At 37.6% G+C, this 17,051-nt stretch overlaps 1 protein-coding gene across 7 annotated transcripts in view; it reads right to left on the bottom strand.

Moving 5' to 3' along the window:
- The window catches only part of KLF12 (Kruppel-like factor 12), a 528,361-nt gene extending 511,310 nt beyond the window's left edge, over window positions 1-17,051 (bottom strand). For 4 of the 7 annotated variants that reach the window (XM_010839647.1, XM_010839656.1, XM_010839653.1 and 1 more), the window contains exon 1: window positions 16,739-16,984. The gene's annotated coding sequence lies outside the window, so the exon portion shown is untranslated. The other 3 variants (XM_010839655.1, XM_010839659.1, XM_010839654.1) reach the window with 3 other exon arrangements.

The following is a 17,051-nucleotide window of genomic DNA, read 5'->3' on the forward strand; positions in this document are numbered from 1 at the left end:
ACCATGTATGGTGACAGATGCAAACTAAGCTTACTGTGATAATCACTTACGTACATACAGACACACACACACACACATCAAATCACTTGAAACTAATAAATGTAATATATGTCAATTGCATTTCAATATTAAATAGCTTTAAAGAGCAAATGGAAATTTTCATAGCCAAAACTTTGATACAAAAAGAAGCTGCAAACTTATTAATGGACAAATAAACAGAAGAAACTGGAAAAAAAAGATCACATATCTACCACTGAGGGGTGGTGAGGGAAAGGCTATGGTTCACACTGGAGTATCACCCTTTAAAAGCATTCCAATTACAGTTCATGGAAAAACATGAATATTTTCTAAGTTAATTTTTGTGGGTACATAAATTATTATACAAAACTCTGATTCAGAACCAAGAAAAATACTATAGATGTATACCACAGTGTGAATATAGTTGTATATATTCTAAATATCTTTCCTAGATATCAAATAGAATCAAGTTGCACAAAAGTAAAAAATTATTTTTTAAAAGCGTTTGCTCCCTAATGCAAGAATAGGTCAATACTGCTGCTGCTGCTGCTAAGTCACTTCAGTCGTGTCCGACTCTGTAAATCCTAAATCCTCCGATGCATTGTAACAGTCAACTAAAGAAGAAAAAATTTTCCACTACTATATTTTATACATACACACACAGTTTAGTGGGTATTACCAAAGTCAAAGAAAACAAAGAATGACATCAAAGCAAACTGAAGCTACGCAGGTAAAGAAAGAAAATGCTTATGTGAGATGAATCCTCTCCAAATTCATTATTTTGACACCAAAAATTTAAGTCACAAGGTAACTAGGTGAACTGGGTTCAGTTCATAGGACTGCCCCTTCATAGAGAAACAGTAGGAATTGCCTTCGGCCATGATAATGGAAAAAGAGTGAACAGTCATAAAAGCCGATAAGAAACAGAAAACAGAAGGATGGTTACCAGGGTCCCATAAGAGAGGGTAATAGAGAGTTTCTGTTAGATGGGTACAGAGCTTCAGTTTTGCAAGATGAAAATGTTTGAGATGTGCAGCATAACTGGAGGAGGAAATGGAAACCCACTCCAGTATCCTTGCCTGGAAAATCCCCATGGGCAGAGGAGCCTGGCAGGCTACAGGCCATGGGGTCATAAGAGCCAGACACGACTGAGCGACTAAGCATGCAGCATAACAATGTGAATACAGTTGACATTACTGAACTATGCGTTTAAAAATAGTTAAAATGATAAATCTTGTTACTTTTTTTTAACTTCAATTGCAAATTGTCTTTTAATTTTTAAGCAGTAGGAAACCACCAGAAACATAATAAATGTTTAACAGCTGAATGTGGGCTAACAAAGTCACTTAGTATCAGAAAGACCCAGATGCAAGGATACTCCACAACCACTCACCTACTCTTCTGCAGAATCCTCCACCAGGTGCTAACACAAAAGACTAGAAAAAGAACAGGAGACCTAAGAAAGCCACCCTTGGAAGTGATGACATACAGGTAGAGATCAGCTAATACCACTGGGGCACAATCATAAAAACTGGCCTCATTCCAGTCTCTGATATCAAATTAAGCAAAAGCCATCTGCCACAGAAAAGATGACAGTAAATACTCCTGCTCCCTCCAGGAAAAAGTGGGCTACTGCTAGAGGAGGAAGTTCCCTGCCACTGGGAAACTCTTTCCAGGTTCAAAGAATAGCAGCTGTTGGGCGAGAGATAGAAGTCATGAACACAACTGCTCTGCACTGAACACTAGATTAAAACTCAACTGGTTCTGAAATAAGGGAAGAAACCCACACAAGCTCAGAATTCTACAGTGATGTAAACAACATATCAGCCATAATTGATACAGAACTCGTAGGCACAAAAACCTACCACAAAAAGAAAGGGATACACATGCAAACAAAATCTCAGCTCAGATTCAGTCATCCAGGCCAGACCAAAACTGTAGCTGGTATGGGGAAACTGAGACCCCCACATACTTATCCATTCACAACTTCACCCAGACTGCTGCCAAAGTGAAAGTGAAAATCACTCAGTTGTGTCCAACTCTGCAACCCATGCAACTGCAGTCCATGGAATTCTCCAAGCCAGAATACTGGAGTGGGTAGCCTTTCCCTTCTCCAGGGGATCTTCCCAATCCAGGGATGGAACCTAGGTCTACCACATTACAGGTGGATTCTTTACCAGCTGAGCCACAAGGGAAGCCCAAGAATACTGGAGTGGGTAGCCTATCCCTTCTCCAGCGGATCTTCCCGACCCAGGAATTGAACCAGGGTCTCCTGCATTGCAGGTGGATTCTTTACCAACTGAGCTATGAGGGATGCCCTAGACTACTGGCAAGACAGAGGCAAAAAGCCCAGAAAATGATCCCTTGTGTCACCGGAGTTCAGAACTGGTGGAAAGTTGAGGGTATACCAGAACACTGAGAAGAAAAACCCACTCCATGTCTCACAGAAGTCACCAGGTAAAGCAATGCATTCCAGCAGGACCTTGAAGTCTCTGGTCATATGACTATTCACTAGCAACAACAAAGCAGTGAATCAACACATCAACTGAACAAAGTAACTCACTCCCCATTAACAGACAGCAACACCTCGCAGAACAAGAGGCATATCCATGTCTGAGCATAATATTTACCTCACTCTGTACTCTTGTTTTACATAATGTCATGCAACCAATCAAAAATTACAAGACACCAAAACAAAGCAAGGAAAGATAATGTCAAGGGATAAAGCTATCACCATAATCAGACCCTGAGATGGCAGAGATGTTGAAACTATCAAAGAGGTTTTATAATTAAACTATTTTTAAAATAGTTTTATAACATGTATAAGTAAAAATATTAAGAAAATAAACAATGAGAGAGGAAAAAATGGTGGTATAACACTGAGATTCTGACATCATACAGGAAATGTGAAAACTTAATGATGCATACTGTAAACCCTAAAGTAACCACACATAAAAAATATAAAACAAAGAGCTGCAACTAATAAGCCAACAAAGGAGATAAAACAGAATATTAAAAAAATTATCAAGTCTAAAGAAGGCAAAACAGGGATAAGAACAAAGAACAGGAGGGACAAATAGAAAACAAACAGCAAGGTAGTAGAGAAACCCAATCACATCAAAATGTTTAATGCAAATGAGCAAATTATTCCAAATAAAAGTTGAAAGCAGTAACACTTAATCAGATGTTCTCTACAAAAGAAAAACGGGGATATTACATGACAATGTAGGGGTCAATTCACAGAGAAAACGTAACAATCCTAAAAGTGTTTGCACCTGAAAACAGATCTTCAAAATACATAAACAAAAGCTTACAGAACTGCAAAGAGTTAGAATACAATTAAAACTCTTCAGAACAAGGAGATAGAAAGATCAGTTAACAATACAGAAGACTGAAAGGACGTTCACCAACTTTCCAAACTGACACAGACCTAATAGACATTCATAGACTCCACAACCCAACAACACAGGATCCACTATTTACTACACGTCACCTTCACTAATACAGACCACATTCTGAGCCATAAAACAAATCTCAACAAATTTCTAAAGACTCAAAATCATACATACTCTGAAAAACATGGAATTAAACTAGAAACCAATATCAGAAAGATATCTCTTAAAAAAAAAAACAAACCCTGTGGAATTTATATTGACTGAGAAAAGAGATATATTACCTTAAATATGGTTCTGATACAATGGACTGAATATGCATCTGAAAACAATTAAAACTGGACCCCCCATCATCCCCTCTTTTATACCATACATACAACTAAACCTTCCCAATGGACTAAAGATGAAAGTCGAATGAAAAATTAAACCTAAGTATAGATTATAGGTCTACTTTATCAGTGGATAAAGTCTTTTAAAAACATGAGACAAAAACAGGAAACCAGAGAAACACAGAAAAAAAGATATTAAAATTTAAAATGTTATATACCAAAAGCTACTTCTTAAACAGACAAGAGACAAAAGATGAGTTTTTGGAAAAATATTATCTGCAATGCAAGTATCAGACAAAAGGTTAACCAGCATAATATATAAGTAACTCCCACAAAAGGACAATAACCAAATAGAAAAATGAACAAGGAATAAAGGGTGACTCTTAGAATAAGAATTCCAATTACCTACACACATAGGAAAAATTGTTCCAGATCACTAGAAACCAGGAAATAATAAATGAAGGAAAGTGTCAACTTTGGCTGATGGAGTTTTAGGAAATGGGTATTTCCCTGCTTTGCTGGTAAAAAACCTTTCCTCAAAGTAATGTGGCAACATTTTGAATTAATAATCTCACCCTGGTAATCAATACCATAGGTCTGTAATACATTTATTACAATATTGGTTTTAACGGCAAAAACTGGAAACAAAGTATTGCCCATTAGTAAATTATCAGTTAAAAAGACTATACAACCATCCCTTAGAATATAGGCAACAGTTTTGTTTTGCTTTTAACAGGTTAGAGTTGTTGCAGCTAAGTGGGAGGATTTCCCTTAGGCAGTACTACATGAAAAAAAGGTCTCCAAAAAAAAACCTTTTTTCTAAGTGTGACCAAAAAACCATGTGTACATATGCGTTTGTAACACAGATATGGAGATAAATATGAAGACACATAATAGTTCTAATGACAAGAGTTACGGGGGAATATAATCCTACTGTTGGCTACAGGAAGAAGGGAAGCCAAGTAAAAAAGAGAGAAAGGAGTTCACTGTAAAAATGAAATTTAGTGATCTCTTGGTTCTTTTGGTAGCATGTTGTTTAGCCTCCGTGTGTTTGTGTTTTTTACTGTTTTTTCAGTGGAAGCAACCTAAATGTCCATCAATAGATGAATGGATAATGAAGATGTGGTACATATACACAATGAAATACTACTCAGTCATGAAAAGGAACACAATTGGGCGATTTGTAGTGATGCAGATGGACCTAGAGTCTCTCATACACAGTGAAGTCAGAACAAGAAAAGCAAATATTGTCTACTAATGTATATATATGAAATCTAGAAAAATGGTACCGATGAACCTATTTGCAAGACAGGAATAGACACACAGACATAGACAGCAGAAGTGTGGACACAGTCGGGGAAGGAGAGGGTGGGAGAAACTGGAAGAACAGGGTTGACATATATACACCACCAGGTTTAAAATAGATAGCTAGAGGGAAGCGACTGTATAGCCCAGGGAAGCCAGCTAGGTTTCCTGTGGCGACTTAGAAGGGTGGAAAGGGGGCGGTGGGAGGGAGGCTCAAGAGGAAGAGGGCGTATGTATACATATAGCTGGTTCACTCTGTTATACAGCAGAAACCAACACAACACTGTAAAGTAATTATACTCCAAAAATAAAATAAAAACAAAAAAAGTGGATGAAACAAAATGAACAGCAATGCCTTAAAAGATAAGGAGGGAGGGGCAGGTTAGTAGATGGTACACAATAGTAATAAAAATTTTAGTCAATTGCAATGAATGAAATGTGATTAAATGCTGGATAAAAAAAAACTGTAAAAGACATTTTTGGACAATTGGAGAAGTTGAATATAGACTGGATATTAGGTGACATTATGGAGTTACTGTTTTCTGAGATGTAATAATAGTATCACAATTTTATAAGAGAATGTCCTCATTCCTAACAGAGCATGCTGATGGTGTAACAGGAGAAAAAAATGAACAAGTGGACATTTACCGTATTTCATTGTATCCACTGATTATAAGATGTACCATTACTGTGTAATAACTAAGACAAAAATGCTATTGATAAAAATACTACATGCTTTCAAAATATACAAAATAAAATGAAGTTTAAAGTCTCCACACTCATGTACCTACTTTTAACAAAGAGATATATTTGTAAACACTGCTCAACAAGTGAGTTTCTACAAAGCTTATTTCCTATAGAGCTGAAGTGGTAATCCTTCAAAAAACTAGTCAAAAAGAAAGAATTCACACTTAGATACCATAAATATCTAGCTTTGAGTTGGTTGTAAACATTAAAGAATATCTTTAAAATGTATATAAACATTTTACGTATAATAAATGTGCAATATACAGTTTTTGAAAAAAGAAAAAACTTAGAAAATCACATTTAAATGGAAAAAAAGGTTTTCTGCTAAGATTAAAAGTACTTAAAAGAGACTAAAACAGAAACCTAAGATTCTCCAGGGTATTATTTTTAGGCACATAAAAGATCTACGCGAAGAAAATAAACTGAAGCAGGATACACTAGCATGGCCCTTCCTTTGGATTCAGCTGTGCTTTCTATTTTCCCCAATCCACCTATACATTAGGACAAAGCCCGTGTTTTATTTATCTAACTATTCTCAGCACCTAGTATCACCCCTGATACGAACCACCTCCCTAACTTTCTTCAGAATATGAATGCATTCCTAGTCTCGTCTAAGATTAACTGGGCTGATCTATCCAAGCTGTTATATATGGAGTTTGATATACTCCTTAAAAATGCTTCAGAAGGAGATAAAAATTCAACCAATTATACCCAATTATACTCAGTGAATAGCCCATCTAAGCTAAACATTAGCAGCAGCACCTCTGTATACAATGTAGACTACCCAAATGTCCACTGGTTAAAACTAAAATCAAGTAGGAAGACAGCAATGGAATGAAATGGAAACAAATTATCTTACTGGTACTGGAAATCAAGGTTCTAGTTTTTACTTGGCTGTCTTCAAGCTATTTTATATTCATAATCTGATTTTACAGGATTGTAAGGATGAAACTAAAACCACTTTATGAACCCCAAAGCACTAAGCAAATTTTTTGCTGGCCCCTACTTCTCAGGTATTCTACTAAACTGTCTTAATTACAAAGCTACTTATACATATAACACAACTGCTTCTGCCTAGAGCCTTGGTATAGTCCCAATATACTCAATAGACGGCTCAGTGCACAATAAAAATTCCATCAATGCTCTTTATAGACTCATTAAGAGTTCATTTGTTTCTTATTATATGATCTCTCAAAATGAAGTATTTCATGTGTTTGCTTAAGTGTCCTGTATTTATACCTACAGAAGAAAAGCGAATGCACATTCCACAGAAGAGCCCTCTTCAGATATTCAACCACTCTAACAAAGTTCCTTTCTAAATATCCCTTCAACTGGCTCTGATCTTCTGTAAAACTGATCAGTTTTAAAGCTTTCCCTTTCGTTGATCTTAGGTAGAAAAAAAGATTTTATACTTATATGTTAAGGCTTTTAGTCAAGGCTAAAATTCCCATCATTTATAAATAAAATATATATCAAACCTCTTCAGCAATATGAAAAAAAATTTCATTAGACAGCTTCATATCAACTGTATTTTTTTAACTTTATTAATCAACCATCATTATTATTATTTTTATTATCCAAATAAACCTTCTCTAAATTCATTGTAACATGGGTGGGGAGGGAGGTAGAAGGGGGGTTCAGGATGGGGGGACACATGTACACCCATGGCTGATTGACATCGATGTACGACAAAAACCACCACAATATTAGCCACCAATTAAAATAAATAACTTTTTTTTAATTTCAAGAAATAATAATAAATAATGAATCAAAAAAAAATTCATTGTTAACACTGTGTGCATACTAGCCAAGCATATCCCAGGATCTATTTTTTGGAAAAGAAAATTTTCTGGTAATACAGCAAATAGAGGATCGCCAAAACACCAAAAGCCATCAGCTCTAAAAGATAACAGAAAAGGAGGTGTGAAATCACCATAGATGCCAAAACAGCTCTCCTCTGGCAGGTTTGCCTTTTCTTTTCTATAAAGTAAACATTTTCCATGAAGGACTTTTGCCACATATCCACTAAAAACTTGAAACCTTTGATTTCCCAAATTGGAGCAATTTTTCTCCCCTACATTTTGTTGAAACATCTTAGAGCACTTGATCCATGTATCACAAATTACCCTGAATTATAATTATCTGCATAAGCCTTACCTCACTTGATTTTCAAGCAATTGATGATGTCCTACCCACTTTCATACATAAATCCAGACACATGGTAGGAGCTAAATAAGCATAAGTCACATGAGTAAGTAAGGCATTTTTAACATGGATAATACATTTTTAGTACTTTTATTATGTCTCTGACTTTAATAGCTTTCAGTTCAGTTCAGTCGCTCAGTCGTGTCCAACTCCTTGTGACCCCACGAACCACAGCACACTAAGCCTCCCTGTCCATCACCAACTCCCAGAGTCCACCCAAACTCACGTCCATTGAGTCGATGATGCCATCCAACCATCTCATCCTCTGTCGTCCCCGTCTCCTCCTGCTTTCAGCTTTTATCAAATACGAAATGCATACTGGCCAGAATTTCTTGGTCTACTATTAACATTATGGAACATTCTATAGAGTTGCCTTCTAAAATAATTTCTTTGGATTGTCTCCATTTGTTTTAGTACATACATCAGCAAACACAGAATTGGCTTCTACACTGAAGTAGATATTCTAGTAAATGTATTCTAGTAAAAGTATATCAACTTAATCTACAAGTAAAATAAAACAGCCTCTAAAGACAACATCTATTTGTCTAAGACTCCCATTTTTGTGCTCTAATTCTCTACAGTAAGACTAACTGGAATAGCATATTTAATACTGAAGGGAGATAGGGATAACACAGAAGATAGTTCAAAGGTTTTTCAGTCTTCAAATCTCTGCTTAAATCTAACTGGCTATTGCCAATGAAGACATGACTCAGAAAATCAGTTTCCACATCTATAAAACAGAAACCATAATATCATGCATACATACTCAATGAATATTTAATAAATAAAGGAAGGAAGCTTATGTTTCTAATATAAATGTACTCTGACAAACTTGTACAAAACTCAAATATGTATAAGTTAAGGGTTTAGACTGACATTTTAAAGGACACCCTTTCCCAAAGGAATATTACAAAATCTGTAATTATACACAATCTTTTAAATGGCGTTATTAAAAACAGATGCATAGCATTTTGTATGTTCTAGCATTTTTTTTTTTTTTTTTTACAATTTATTAGCTTACCTCCATTAAACATTTTCAATAAAGATTCACCAATTTTCAGCACACCTAATGATTTCTTTGTCTCAACTGGGCTTCTCTTCATAAGCAGAAAAAAAAAAATTCAGGAAAATATAGTGACTTGGGAAATGGTTAAAAGAAGTGAATATATTTATTAGAGATGAAAAGGCACAAATAAGAAATGACCATGATATCTGACACTTAGCTACTGAAAGGACAGTCACAGCGACTGACACTTGGTTCGGTCTTCTCACAACCTGAAGCAGGAATTTCATTTTCCCTTTTTTCTACTCAGTTTGTTAATGAAAGGCAAAGAGCAGCAACATTCTCAAATTTGAAATTATTATCACAAACAGCAAAATCATGGCTGGCAGGAGGGGGCAGACTACTACTTGGCAGACAGCCCCGTCTTACAAGAGCTAAAAGATGCCTCCATGAACTGATGTTCCTAAGTCAAAATCCACTGTACAAAAGGCAGTTTAGGGGTCTCCACATGTAGTATTCCAAGTGGCAATTATTTGAAAGTCAACTATACATGCCTGGTTACTAAAAAGTACATATTAAGTAACCTAAGACTGGAAAAGCACAGTGCCTAATTTCTGCATTGTAGCAGTCGCACACTACAGAGCGGTTATTTTGTCAACAGCTGCCTTTAAGAGAGGAATCAATATACTGGAAGAGATTAAAGTTTTTTTCTTCCAGTTTTATTGAGATATAATTGATATATAACACTGTAGAAATTTAAAGTGTAACATATATCATAAAATGATTACCACAGTAAATTTAGTAAACATCCCACATTTCATATAAATACAAAACTATAAGAAAATTCTGTGATGTGGTAGGAACTTAGGATTTACTCTTAACAACTTTTGTATATAACATACATCAGTGTTGATTGTATTTAATATGTTGCATGTTACATCCCTAGAACTACTAATCTTATAATTGGAAGTTGGTACCTTTTGAGCAGACTAATATTTACTGAGCACTAAATATGCCAAAGAACTGATGCTTTCGAACTGCAGAACTAGAGAAGACTCCTGACATCCTTGGACAGCAAGGAGATCAAACCAGTCAATCCTCAAAGAAATCAACACTGAATATTCACTGGAAGGACTGATGCTGAAGCTCCTATACTTTGGCAACCTGATGAGAAGAGCCGACTCATTGAAAAAAAAAAAAAAAAGATCCTGATGCAAGGAAAGACAGAGGGCAGGAGGAGAAGGGGAGACAGAGAATGAGAGGGACGGATGGCATCAATGACTCACTGGACATGAGTCTTGAGTAAACTCCAGGAGATAGTGAAGGACAGGGAAGCCCGGCATGCTGTAGTCCACAGGGTTGCAAAGAGTCAGACGCGATTTAGTGACAACTACAACAAAATACGTACAAGGTTCTACATATTGGAGGTTTTGCAGGCATTACCACAATTTTGACCCTCAAAAACATCCTGCAATGTTGACATTGCATATTCTTGTTTTTGTTTTTATCAATGAGTGAACTAAGACGTGAAGAACCAACCTGCCCACATAGACGGCTAGAAACTGGGTTGCTTAAGGGTTTAAATTCAGCATTAGTTAACTCCACTACGAGGAGGAAAAAGTTCAGAAAAATGCAGTGAACTGTGGAATGGCTAACAGAGGTGAATACATTTACTGGAAATGAAAAGATATAGATAGGAAATGACCATGATATTTGGCACTTGGTTACTAAAAGGACAGTCATATGGACAGTTCTCAATTAGTTTCTTTAGTAAGTACTTTTTTAGCACTATATGATCAGTCACTATGTTCGAAGCCAAGAAAGGAACTATGAAGAAGATTCATTTCCTGCTCTCAAGGGGCTTATTACTGGGAAGCGACAAGACAAATCAAGGAGCAATTACATCAGAAGGAATATCGTATGCTATGGAGCCAGAGATTACAGCCTAGAACCCAGTGTATTCTACAAGCAAGGGATGATAAATGATGTTTATCACAGAAAGTGATGTTTACAGTGATAGTTGCAACATGAACAGGAGGTGGGCAAGGTGTATGTGTGACACAGAAAGAGTTATATTGATGAGCTACTTTTGAGTCTAAGAGCAAAGAGTGTGAAAAAACTTGTGTTTCTTAATTAGAGAAAATGCAGCCGGTGAAAAACTATGTAAATTATTATTGCTCTTAATTTTCTCCAAAATGTGTGTGTTTAAAAAAAGTACACACGGCAGAAAAATGTGCACAGATAAAAGAAAATGTGTGGCAGTATATTTTCAAATACCCATTTAAGATCCCCATCACTACCTTTCTTTATTGTGCATATGCTGTATTGCAACAATGTTTGAGTCTAACCAAGAGACTCAACCATAAATCAGACATAGCTTAATCAACAGAATCCTGGCTTAACTGGGGATCTGCAGTTCAATAGATGGTTCTAAATTATAGTACAACAGCACAAATTTAATGATTCCATTAAAAAAAAAAAAAAAACTAAGGGCATTTCTAATGACCAGTTGATAGAGGTTTCAGTTCACTCACTGAAGAAGTAGCCCGGAGGTTTATAATCTCTAAATAATCCTTGTTGATCTTTATTTTCTACTTTTTATAAATGATCACAGAAACTATTTTCATGTATCTTCCTTTGAAAAAGCTCAGATGCTTCACCTGCATTATATAAATATTAACAGTCAGTAACTTTTATATCAGCTACATAGAAACTTTTTAAGAGTGACTTTCTCAAGGTCATAGAGCAAATCTCTGGTGAGACAGGAATGGAATTCATGACCTTTGACTGCCAGAAGTTTTCTACCCACACTCGGAAATTCCTTCTCCATAAGTGTAATTTATATGCTCACTTTGAGGGACTGGAAAGTTCGTCCCTTTTAGGGCAGGGGATGGGGGCTGGGGAGGGAGAGATTTTTCTGTCAAATCACTTGTCACACAGTTCCTGAGGTTTATACAGTGATTTTTACCTACACTATTTCGTCTTACCCTCACCACCACCCTGTAAACTTGCATGCTGTCTTTCCCATTTTACAGGCTTGAAAGAGTTAAAAAATGTAATCAAGGTCATCCAGAGTTAGTAACTGAGAGAGCAACACTCAAGCTGCAGTATCTCTGCCACTTAAATCAGTCCTGATTCCAGGATGTATAATCTGAGCAGACACCCAATTCTGAAATGAATGAAGGTTTCCTTTACAGTTATTTATCTGGTGCTTTATAATCATTTACCTTCCTTGTCATTTAAGTCAGTTGCTTTGTTTTCTTTGGGGCAGGGTTGTTTTCATGTTTTGTTATAAGTTGGCTCGTTAAACTTAAGCGAAAGTAGTATCCCCCAATATAGAATTTGAAAAAACAAAACAAAGTTTGCCTGTTTTTCTTTTTTTATATATATAAGTGGGAAGAGGGCTTTTTACCATAATTCGTGGTCATAATATATACAGTTTATATATGGGGTATATACCAATATAACTAGAGAATATAAAAACTCACATTCATAAATATAAATACTATATATATACATATATATACATATGTACGTACCTAAAATAGACTACAGTTATATATACTACATATATACACATCATTCCAGCAATTATTGTGAAAAGCCATATATATATACGGTGAATGGAGCATATAAAACACAATTCCTGGATGTGAAGGGCAGCAAATTTTAACAGTGGCAGCTTCTATTGCCTCTGATGGGGGTGGGAAAACTTTCTCAAAGCTCTATAATTTTTTCATCTTCTACACAGCAATAAAGCAGCAAGGGCTTTCTACTGCTCCATCTGTACCTAAACAGCAATGCTGTTTGGACCAGCCCCAAAACTGCTTTTAATAAATATTCAAAAATATACACCATCAAATGAGCCACAGAAGAAAAGTATGACTTTGAGTTAAAAAAAAAAAAAAAGACAGAAGAAAGACCATCTCTGAGAATTCTGGGTATCCTGTAATCTACTGACAGACCAAAACAAATTTTTATGGGGCAACAGGACTACTCAAGTAGCCACTTTTATGACAATAAACACCCTAAACCGAAAAATCCTTTTGTAACATAATTACTGAGAATATATAGAGAAAGTAACCATTTAATCCACAGCATGTGTTCCCTACCGCAAAAACTCAAAAGCTGACATCAGATGGGGTGTGGCCGGTCTAGGCCCTGACAATGAATTCTGGCCAGCTGAAGTCAGACAGATCTCTGGAAGGGCTTGGGACCTAGAAACCAAGCAGGTCTCACAGAGCCTAAGGCTACTGCCCTTCTGGGCACAGGGGAAGGCCCATCTGTTTACTTGCGTTTTGATTTTGAGAACCCTGGTTGTGGTAGATGAGTTAAGGCTGTGGTTATAGGGTGCTGCCAGTGATTTAATCTTAATATTTTTACTCTTACATTTTGTCCATACTTAGGATGGAAAGGCGCACGTAATTTGTCGGCTGAAAAAACAAACATAAATTTTAAAATGGAAAATAAATGAACACTGGGCAAAAATACAGAAATTTCCACTATAGTACCCTATGGGATTTTCAAAATGTAAATAAATGATAAAGGTAAGCCACAGCAACCTATTTTAGGAATTATTTACAAAAATGAAAGTTGTGTTCTTAAAAAAAAAAGATAATCATGGTGTAAATTCTGAACAAAACTCTTCTGGAATATTTAGCTCGTGTTCATTAATCAACATGGAAGCACAAGTAAGAAAAGTTATTCAAAGAAAGAATAACTTTTCAAATAAGTTTGTGCCATTTCTAGTGGATTACAAACTATTTTGCATTAATACATGATTAAATCATCTACCGCTAGATTTATGAAGTTGACACGAAGATAACTGTTACTCTCATGATATAAAGAAACCATTTGACACCCCCCAATTTAATGTGATTAACCTCATGTTAATTTGCATAAACATGAAATTCCACACATTCCATGTTGTACCACCATGAAAATGTCCAAGACGTTTATACGCTCATCTAGCTAGCAGTATCACTTCACTGTTCAAGATACTCAACACTCCAGATTAACCAACACGGGCCTGAGTTCAAAATGCTGCCATACAGGCCTAAAGGCCTAACCCCTTATGTCATCTTAGAAAACACACCTGCATTTAAGACTAAATTATTTCATTACGTTGATAGCAGCCTGCTTCAGGATATGACATCTAAGACCCACTCTGAGTCTGCCGAAGAGAATGTTTACCTTTCCCAGGAGGCTGGGAAGTAATTCCCCAGGAACATATATTTTTTTTAAATGACCAGAACACTAACACTATTACATGCCTGATGGGTGCTCTTTGGAAAGACTGTCAAGCATCCTGATTTGTTTTTCCCTCGGCCTGGGGAAAGAGCGCTTCAGTGTTTGCAGTCCCTCCCTTTCTGTACACACATAGGCTGCAGCTGTAGTAAACAAGCACCAGCCAAGAGTTGCTAAGGTCAAGGTCTCAAATGCTATACCAGGACCAATTTTCTACCAAAGGACATTCAGCTGTGGCAAAGGAATTTTCAGAAGAAAAATATATATATTAAAGGGCCATTAGTGCAACCATTTTCATTCAGTAAATAGTCATTCAAAGCATTCCAAAATAAAGTTTTAACTGACAGAAGTTTCTTTTAAATATGTTTAAACACTAATGTTTCAGTTAGTAGTGAAACTACTGAATAACTGAAATATTTCAAAAATACAAAGAAACCCCTCAAGGATGTTTCTTTATTTCCCACAGCGATAATACAATTTTAGGGCATAAATTATTACAATGTTCTGTGAAACCATCCCAACTTTTACCAGCTTCAGTATATTTCATAGAAGGTAAAATAATAAACCCCTTTCCTATTTACATTACAGATTCCTGTCAATTCTGGTATGCTCAAAACTCTTTCCCCCCAACTCAAAGGAGTTTCAGTTCAGTTCAGTTCAGTTTAAGCTACTCCAATTGACCAGGCTGCAGCCATAAAGATACAACTTATGCAACCGAATGTTTGTCCTTCAACATCTCATTTCCAAGCTGCTAAAGTTAAACATTTTCTAGCCTAAAAGTATACCCCTTTATCATAACCCATTTCTATGTGGTTTTTAAAAATGTAAACAACATCTGAATGAGGTTTACAAATAGCACTACCAGCCTATTTTATTTTTTAGGTGAGGGGTCACTGTTTTTGCTCAATGCCAATTTCAAAAAGCCTTTCTTAGAAGAAGGAATACACCCAGCCTTCGAAGCGACCACTCCTATTCCCCCATCACAAGCTGCTGCCCGTTAAAAATCACCAAATTCATTTCAAGGCATTTACTTAGCTGAACAACTCTATCCTCCAGTAGGAAGAGGGCATGCAGGCGTCTAGGTGGATTTGCAGAATGACGTCCGTTGATTGGCAGATGTCTACCGAAGCCACTAGATGCACATGCACTAAATGTAAATAGAGCGGCTCCTCTCCCTGGTGTTTCAGGGAAACTGAGAGAATATTAAAGCTGATTTAAAACAAAACATCCGAGGGCTCGGCTGAGGATCCTATTAGCCAGTGGAATTGCCTAAAACAATCCATACAGCGCGACACTTAAACCATCTGTACAGTTAAATTAGAGAGCTGACAATATTAACCACGCAAACTGTTTATCCAGATTACACATTCCGTTGTACTAATACTCTCTAACTCAACACAGTCAGCTTTTACCAGCTGAATTAAGGCTATTACTATTAAAGTATGCAAAACTCGAAGCGCAGGGTGAAGGGGGCTGGGAAGCTGCAGGGCATGTAACAAAGGAATTGGTACTTTTTCCAAGCTTTTGCCCCAAATGCACTTCGAAACTGAACTGTTGAGTGCACCCCACCCTTTTCCCCAAAGATGAAAGTTTTCAAAGTTCTAATAGGCAGTTCTCTGCCCAAGAAAAGCAGGACTGACTCGCCCCGTAGGGGAGCATCTAACGCGAACACCAACTAATGTCGCGGAGGTCAAGTACGAGTCCTCCTCTAAAGGCAAGAAGTGGCTCCCAGGCCGGCTCCGCGGGCTTCCCGCCCGGGTGGCCCTGCAAAGTTGCCCCTTGTCAACTCCGGCCAGGTCCCCCGTAATTGAAAATAACAGCCTCGGGTCAGCCCCCCGGCCACTTCCGCGGACCAGGCACTGTAGCAAGTGACAGTTACACATCATTACGACCAGAGACAATAATGAATGTGGCACCAGGACCACTATTCATGCCAGCAGTGTCATCTCCGCTTTAACCCCTTCCCCTCCGCTCTCTCCAATGCACACCCACAGCCCACACGGCCCGGTGGGGCAGCTCGTCACCCAACTCGCTCTATTCCTGGGAGCAAACTACTTCCACAAGCTCCCCCGCACCCCCAATTCAGCCCTGGTGTTTTATTTCCCATCCTTGGCAACTGTCAGGCAAACACTGCAAACAACAATTCCACTAGGGATAGAAAAATATTGCTTAATTCACGCTACTTGGTAAGTTCTTTAGAAAAAAAAAAAATGGGGTGGGGGGGAGAGAAACCTCCTTTCTTCACGAATCCAACAGACGCTACTTGCTTTGCAAAAGCGTCGCCCTCCCTCTCGCCCCCACGCCGCCCCGCTTCCCAACACTTTCCCCCTTTAAGAACACAGACCAACCAAAATGATTTAACTTGAGCAGATGACAGAAGAAAAATAAAACACGTTAAGAGACTACGGTCTGATCTGGGATGGCACCAGGAAAAAAAAAAAAAAAAGAGGAGGGGGTTGTTTATTTTGATAAGAAACAGAATCGGCACAGACCTGAACAGAAGCTGCAGAGCAGGAGAAATTGTTTTCTTTCCCTCACCCAGAGTCCCCCTCTCTCTCCCTTTCTCTCGCTCTCACACGCGCGCGCGCACACACTCACGCTCACACACACACACACGGCGTCACCCGCGCACACTCACACGCACACTCGCACACGCACGGGTAGAGCCTCTCAGCTGCTCTCTGCAGTTCTCAGGAAATGAATGGGGGGCAACCCAGGGAACTGTTGTACTTGCAAATGACTTACCCGGATCACATGATGCGCTAAATGTAGGGTGGGCCGGTGGGTGGAGGCTGCCGAGACGCG

The sequence above is a fragment of the Bison bison genome, unplaced genomic scaffold (assembly GCF_000754665.1).
Source record: "Bison bison bison isolate TAMUID 2011002044 unplaced genomic scaffold, Bison_UMD1.0 scf7180017864128, whole genome shotgun sequence".
Taxonomy (NCBI): domain Eukaryota; kingdom Metazoa; phylum Chordata; class Mammalia; order Artiodactyla; family Bovidae; genus Bison; species Bison bison.